This window comes from Scleropages formosus, chromosome 2 (assembly GCF_900964775.1).
Source record: "Scleropages formosus chromosome 2, fSclFor1.1, whole genome shotgun sequence".
NCBI lineage: Eukaryota > Metazoa > Chordata > Actinopteri > Osteoglossiformes > Osteoglossidae > Scleropages > Scleropages formosus.
The window spans coordinates 28746652-28754379 of record NC_041807.1 but is presented as its reverse complement, the minus strand read 5'-3'; positions in this window follow the sequence as shown (position 1 = coordinate 28754379).

The following is a 7728-nucleotide window of genomic DNA, read 5'->3' as shown; positions in this document are numbered from 1 at the left end:
TACTAGGTTACAAACTTTGAAAAGTGCACCTCTGCAGTACAGTGGTGCAAGTTTTCACAGAGAATTAACTGTTAATTCCTGTGATTGTGAATATACAAAAAGAAAGCAAAAGCCATTTGGATTTTTCTGTCTTAAAAAGGCTTAAATTTTCTACTGTGACTTAAATGTATAAAATTCATCTTGCGATGTACCTGGACACATCATCAGTAATGTAACTTGAGGTCGTTGAGTGTTGCTGATCTGTTAACATCAAACACCCTCACTCAGGTGACCCCACTAGGGTTGATCAGACCCCAACCTGCATCCAGGTAGCGCTGCCTTGAACCTACAGTTGACCTCTCCCAGTCCACAGTCGTGCAGATATCCCCTTCACAGCGTCAGAAACAACTTCCGTAGCTTCCCTCCGACAGCTGTACATGCTGTAAACCACTCAGGTTTAGTCGCTCAGTATTTTACACTGTGTTGAGTCAGCATTCTTTCTCTGTATGGTAAAATCAGCAGAACTAGACCAGCTCCGAGAGTTCCTTCGATCCCCGCACGCTCGAATGAACTCCCTTGGGGCTGATTTAACCCATCTGTGGTCTTACTATGGAGCAGTGAAATTCAGGAGTTTGGAGGCTGCTACCCCATTAAACCTGGACCGGGGTTGTGAAGGACTACATCAGGACATGCTACTCATGATTGTAAAGAAACTAGGAATAGCAGTACAAAAAGAGCCCGAACAGCTTGTCTTTGCCAATATCTATTACATTTCACATGTAAAGAATATTTCAGCAATCCAGAGTAAGAATACTTGTGTTATATCACGATAGAGAAAGACAATGTTGAAGGACTTGAGACGTGCATTCTCGTGGTGTGTGGCTTGATACAGTCTACCTCATTTCTTGCACACAATAAGAATGCTGTAACTAACCCCTGAGAGCGGGAGTGTGGAACACTTGTAATTTAACACTAATCTTGTAAATGTATTTGTGTCACTTACTACCAATGTTAATTACTTGCAACCAGTGCAGAACTTTTTTTTTCTTTTTTTAGAATATGTGTACATTGAAGAGAAACTCCAACCTACAGCCAGAGAAGTTTCTGGCTTCGATTGCTGTGTGTCAGATCCCGTTACTCTACTTACTACAAACATTTCACAGTCCTGCCTGTCTGTGGTAGGACATGTTTACTCATATACTTTTCTCTCCTAAGTGGCAGTGGTTTCTCCTTTGAAGACATTTGTTGCGTAATCGTCGGCACAGGAATAATTTTGCGCAAAAGAATCTTGTTCAAACTATTCAGAACCAAGTGGGTTTGTTTACTGCTGACCAGTATGCTGTTGTCGGTCACTAATATGTTCACTGAGATTTCTAGAGTCATTGAACTTTTTAGAAAAAGTTATGTCAGAATTCTGAAATATCCGTGGACGTAGTTGACCGAAAATATTGAAATGTGTTTTTTCTTTTTTTTTTTGCTATGCAGATATCCTATAAACCAAACACTTCAGGGAAATTGGGTCAGGATTTGTTTTTTAATATGTCATTAAGTACTCCAGCTACAGCCAGTTTTTTCATTGTGACCTTTTTTTAGTTAATGAAGCGTCATTATGTTGACGCTAACAATGTCTTTCTATAGCCACTGCCACTGATTTCATTGGTGCTGTGACAGAAATATTTAAACCAAACGGTTATTATAATTTTTTTCCTGTATAATAATGTACAATAAAGAAAATTTAAATCACTCAGAGTAATGTTTTGTTGTGACTACTCGTAACTTAGATTGCGAGTGTTAAATTCAATGTGGGGCAAGTTAAAGTGAAGCAAAGAGGTAGAGAAAAGAGAGGGTCTGATGAGAATTGTGGGCAAAGGGGAAAGAGAAGGAGAGACTGAAGGACAGAGCTCAGGGTACATGGATGAGAGGGTGCGAGGTGAGATCCATGTGTCGGCGTATGATGGGGTGGGGGCAGGGTGTTGGTTTGTGGAGCGGTCAGATACCGTCACTGCAGACACATGGCCTGGAGGCAAAACAAAACAGCTGAAAGGTGGGACACAACGTTGTGACTGTTAGGTATCTTGTGAAGTTTGGTGCATCGCTTTGTGCGGCCACCCTGGTTCAACTTGCCTTCTGCCGAAATAAAACCCTGCATCGTGGTTCACGTCAGAGTTCTTGTGATGGATTTTCTCTGCTTTTTCACACCCTGCTGCTTCCCTGTAGCCCCCAGCAATACGACTATCATCTAAAACTCATCTTGTCGTAGCTGAAACTGCTCAGCTCCAGCTGCTTTACAAGGAGTCGAGCTGACACGCACGTTCTGTGGAGCTCCCCTACGGAGCGGATCACACATTTCTCTTCACGCTACAGCAGATGGATAATCAGTCGTCCAAATTTTAGCTGACATCTACATTTAGCCATGGGCCCAGCTTGGTTGACTTGTACCATGCCAGGATATCTGAATAACTTTGGAGCAGATAGCATATGCTTGTTGTGTAACCAGGTCAGAGGTAAAAGAAGGTAAAATGTAGCTGGAAAACTCAGTCCTCCTCTCAGACCTCATCAGCAGCAATATTTGAAAATTTGTCCGTGACTGATCTGTCCGTGTCTAATCCTTCACAGCTGAATTTTCCCTGGTTTTGTAAAGACACAAGCAGCTTGTGTTGATGACCGCATCAGACAGAGGTACGGAAATTGTTTCGCCCATCTGTTGCTGTTGTATGATCTGAGAGATTACTAACATATGTGCTCATGAGAAGTTTTGCGTAAGGTCCGGTGAAAATTGCTCAAATATTATAAAGAAGTGAACTTGCAAACTTACTTTAAAAACACCTACACATTTGATGACTTAGAAAACCACAGAGTATTGAACTGATGGGTCATCAAGAAACATCTGACTCATAGTGACCACTTGCATGGCTCCCAAGGGAACGGAAGTGATTTGTCCTCGCCTTTTTTCCATGCGTGTCTGTAGGGTGTTAACACGGAGTAAACACAAACTCCACACACCTGCTGCTAGATTCAAACCCCACACCCACCAAACATCTCAGAAGCTCTGAGGCACCAGCATTACATGATGCGCCATTGAGTCCCTTAGACCGCTTATACAATCCAGAATTGACAGTGAAGCTTCCACTTCAAGTGTCATGGCTTTCTTCATTTTAAGAGCAGCTGAATTAGTGTGCACATATTGATCTTTAACCTGTACCCTAACTACTGTTGGAATTTAGGATATTATGGTCAGCTATGGATATACGTTTACACACACACACACACACACACACACACACACACACACACACACACACACACACACACACACACACACTGACTGAAATTGCGGTGAGCCAGAGCCTAACACAGGGCGCAAGGCTGGAGGGGGAGGGGACACACCCAGGACGGGACGCCAGTCCATCACAAGGCACCCCAAGTGGGACTCAAACCCCAGACCCACCAGAGAGCAAGACCCAGTCAAACCCACTGCGCCACCACACTCCCATATACATTTACATTTACATTTATTCATTTAGCAGACACTTTTCTCCAAAGTGACGTAGATCTCATAGAAAATACAATTTGTGCGTTACATTAGGAGAAAGAGAGACATAGTTGCAGACATGTGATTCTTAAGTACATCTAGTTTGTTTTTTTTCACCATATGCACCAACATTCATCACACGAGTACCTGCATAAAACTTACCCAGAATATCGCCGATTCCTAATCACCTTCCTAGTACACTTTTTTGAGGTACATATAAACATTTATGTTACTTTGCGCGGGGGGTGCGGTGGTGCAGTGGGTTGGACCACAGTCCTGCTCTCCAGTGGGTCTGGGGTTCGAGTCCCGCTTGGGGTGCCTTGCGGCGGACTGGCGTCCCGTCCTGGGTATGTCCCCTTCCCCCTCCGGCCTTACGCCCTGTGTTGCCGGGTAGGCTCCGGTTCCCCGTGACCCCGTATGGGACAAGCGGTTCTGAAAATGTGTGTGTGTGTGTGTGTGTGTGTGTGTGTGTGTGTGTTACTTTGCAGGAGTGACTCTGTAAAGGATTGATCCGAGCATGACTGTGAACATTTATACCTTACATGAACTTCAGAGATCATGGGCAAAGTGAGTCCAGAAGAGATTAGTTTTAAGACCCTTTTTAAATGTGGACAGAGATTCAGCAGTTCTGAGTGGGAGAGGGAGGTCGTTCCACCACAATGGAGCCAGGATTGAGAACCTCCGCGCTTTACCTTTCGTGAGCAGCACCACCAAGTGAGCAGAAGTAGACAAGCAAAGTGGTCTGGTTGGGGTATAGCAGTTGATCAAGTCTTGTAGATAGTTGGGAGCAGATCTACTGATGCATTTGTAGGCAATAACCAGGGTCTTGAATTTGATTCGGGCAGCTATAGGAAGTCAGTGCAGAGAAACAAGTAGAGGAGACACATGCGAACGCTTCGGCGAGTCCAACACAAGTCAGGCAGCAGCATTCTGTATCATCTGTAGAGGTCTGATGGCAGTAGCGGGAAGGCCAGACAAGAGAGGGTTGCAGTGGTCCAGATGGGATGTCACCATGGTCTGGACAAGTATATAGTCATATATTTGCTGTACTTGTATTCAGTTTTTATTTTTTAGACATGTTACATTGTGCAATCAGATACCTTCATAAATCATCATCAGCATGAGATTTCTTGCTTTATATCATGCAGCACCACAGACATCAAGTCTTGAGACAGGACAGCTGGTATAATGCAGGGAATCCATCAAAGTCTAAAGATTGCTAAATCATAGTGATGGTAATATTATATATTACTTAACATAATGTTGCTCAGTATCTCTCTGAGCTCACCTATTATGACATGCCTGTTTGTCATAGTCCTTATATCACTTCCTCATTCTGCTCTCTCTTCTGTGAACCAGCTCATCTGGCTCCTTCTAAGCAATTTGCATGCCAAGCCAGACAAAATAACTTCCATTACAGATGTCTAAAAAGAACAGTTTTAACTTTGACTCTAAAATCACTTACAACCAGAAACCTTCGGTAGGGGCTGTGACACTTGACAAACAAGCTTTTTTTGATATTGACTTTGCTGGAAGGGCTGCTATAAAGATGCTGTATACATGCCTCCGCTCTCCTTTGAAAGCCTGTATAATCGCTGATAGATTTATGTAATCTCAGGTGAGTCTCAGAGGTTAAGGAAAAATTTTCACAGCTGCATTGCAGTAACAGTATTTTTCATATAGTTTACCCACCATGAGCTGACAGCTGCAGCATGGTCTTAGACTCTAATTTCTCCCTAATCCTCTCTGCTTAATTCCCTTGAAGGGTAAAACATTTCGCAACTGCTCTCACTGAGTCATTATTTTTTCTTAATTGCTTCAGCTTACTACTGTTTGACAGCTTTTTAAACAGACCTCCAAAGTCAGCTAAATGTACTTCTTTAGTTCTCATAGATATGGAATCCACATTTCCCTGTTGTTGAACAGTCTTCCTCAAACATCTTGCTACTAAATGGCAACAGGACAGAGGCTTTTTATTAGAAGTACCTGTATGCAACTCTCCTGGGAGTTCTTTGCCTGGCAGAATCATTATCTTATGTTTTTTTCTAATGTCAAAACAATGCTTAAAAAAAAGCATGCAAAACACAGAAAAACTTGGGCAACAAGTCTGAAAGTGCTTAAGATTTGAGATCAGCAGACGAAAAATGTCAAGAAATTCCGTATCGACTGTGCACCAGTCCACCTGATTATGTTCCCGTGGTAAAGTAAAGGTGGTATCTTTAACCGGTCTTTGCCTTAGCTCCGAGAATTGCTTTATATGCTGCAAAAATAAATGGCCTTAGATTGAAAATCCCCACAGTGACATTTGTAAAACAAATGATAAGCTATTTTAATAATGATTTAGTAATACGGCAAGATAATAAGTACCCTTGGGGGGGCGGGATTTATGCCCTCCACAGCAGCGGGTCTGTAACTGTGTGCAATCGAAGGGGAATGCAATGTAAGTTATAACAACTAATTGCTATAAGAGCAAATATCTTGTAACAACAAATGTTTGAACAACTGCCCAAAAAGTTCGGTGAGGTAAAGAAGCTTCCGGCATATTGGACAGAAATGGAAGCTAACACTTCTTCTGAAAGTAACTTGTTATTTAGACAGGGCTGAAGTCTGTCTGCTTGAATCATGTTCTTTGTATGGATCTTCGCTTTGTTGGATTACGCATTATCCTGGAGCTCTCCGTGGTGCTGAAGTGTGTACAGGCTCTGCGGTGCTCAAGGAACAATGGGCCACCTGGCCCCACTCTGCATCTCCAACGGGAAACGCCATTCTTCCCTCACCTCTTTTCTCACTTCTTCCCTTTACGTCCTTTCGACTTTTGTCTTTTCAACCTGCAATCAGTTCTGGGTCTGATTTCCTCACAGGGTTTGGGAAACAGCCATTTCATTAATTTCACAGTTATTTTTCTAATACTGTATTTGTCACTGTATTGCAATGGAGCACATCATTTTCCTTGCACATTCCATGCCCTTCTTGCGCTTAATAATTCTGTCCTGGCTTTCTGGGGAGGTTGGTTAAGACGGGAACCTCATCCCTGCTCCCTCAGGACACACTGCAATTATTTTCGGGACCATAATCCCCAGGACCACTTGGCTTTGGCCAACAATGTTTCATCTCAGCAGACTAATGTAATTATGGAGCTCTGTGGTCTGGCGACTTTTAATAATTCAGCAGTTACTGCACTAATATCATGTCTAAATGGCTTCATCACCTCTCTAATTTGGGTGATGTCCAAAATGCAGAAATGACCTTCTGACTTGATAACACTGACGTCGCGTTTTACTCAACACCAGAAGTCCGCTGGAAATGCAACCTAGATAGGTTTTAATTGTTTTTCGATGGGATCTCGTTTTAAAATGCTTTTGGGAGATTCATGGATGACTTCCGTGAATTAAAGGCAGCAGTAATTTTGCAGTGAGTGGGTTTCTGAACATTTAGCAGCTGTAGCGCACTGACTATAGAGCTGGGTGTTAGATAAGAGGTCATGGAGGGGTGGGGAGAATTGCCACATGTTAACCTGGCAACTGATTCAAGGCAGCCCCACATCCTTAGCCCCAGCATGAGTCAGGGGTTGGTTCCTCAAGTCCTTGGGCTGCTTGCAGTTTCGAGGCTTTCCCTTTGTGATTTTCACTCAGGCTAAAGTGAAGCGCATGCTCCAGTCCTGGACTTATATAATATTCTGTTATGTAAGCAATAAGAAAACACTTTTCCCCCTTCCACCATATACTGAGCAGTGTCATTTAAGTGATTTCACTCCAGACCCTCAAAAGATTGTTACTGCTTCCCGCAGCCTCAGCCTCTACCTCAGACTTCCACACCGGTTTCATGGTTTTTTTCTGCGTTACGTGTTTTGAGCTCTGAATGGAGAGAACTATGCGCCTTCACATACTGTTCCTTTGGTGCCCTGTGTCATTATATACAAAGGAGTAAATAGAACATTATTATAATCATTGCTATTTCACTACTTTGCTGATCAGTGTTTAAAGCTATCAGTTTACTTGGCTTTTACAGGAGAAGTTCATTATTTAATATTTTTGATATTATTCTATGACATTACGAACTATACAAATCGCTACCCTTAGTGTCCTCAATTCGTTACACCTTTAGGGTTGTGACATTCACCCAAGAACAGGTGTGGATTGCCTTTCCATTTCTGTGCTCGCTCTATGGCCACAGTACCATGATTCACAGTTCTGGAACATGTACAAAAGCTGCAGCCC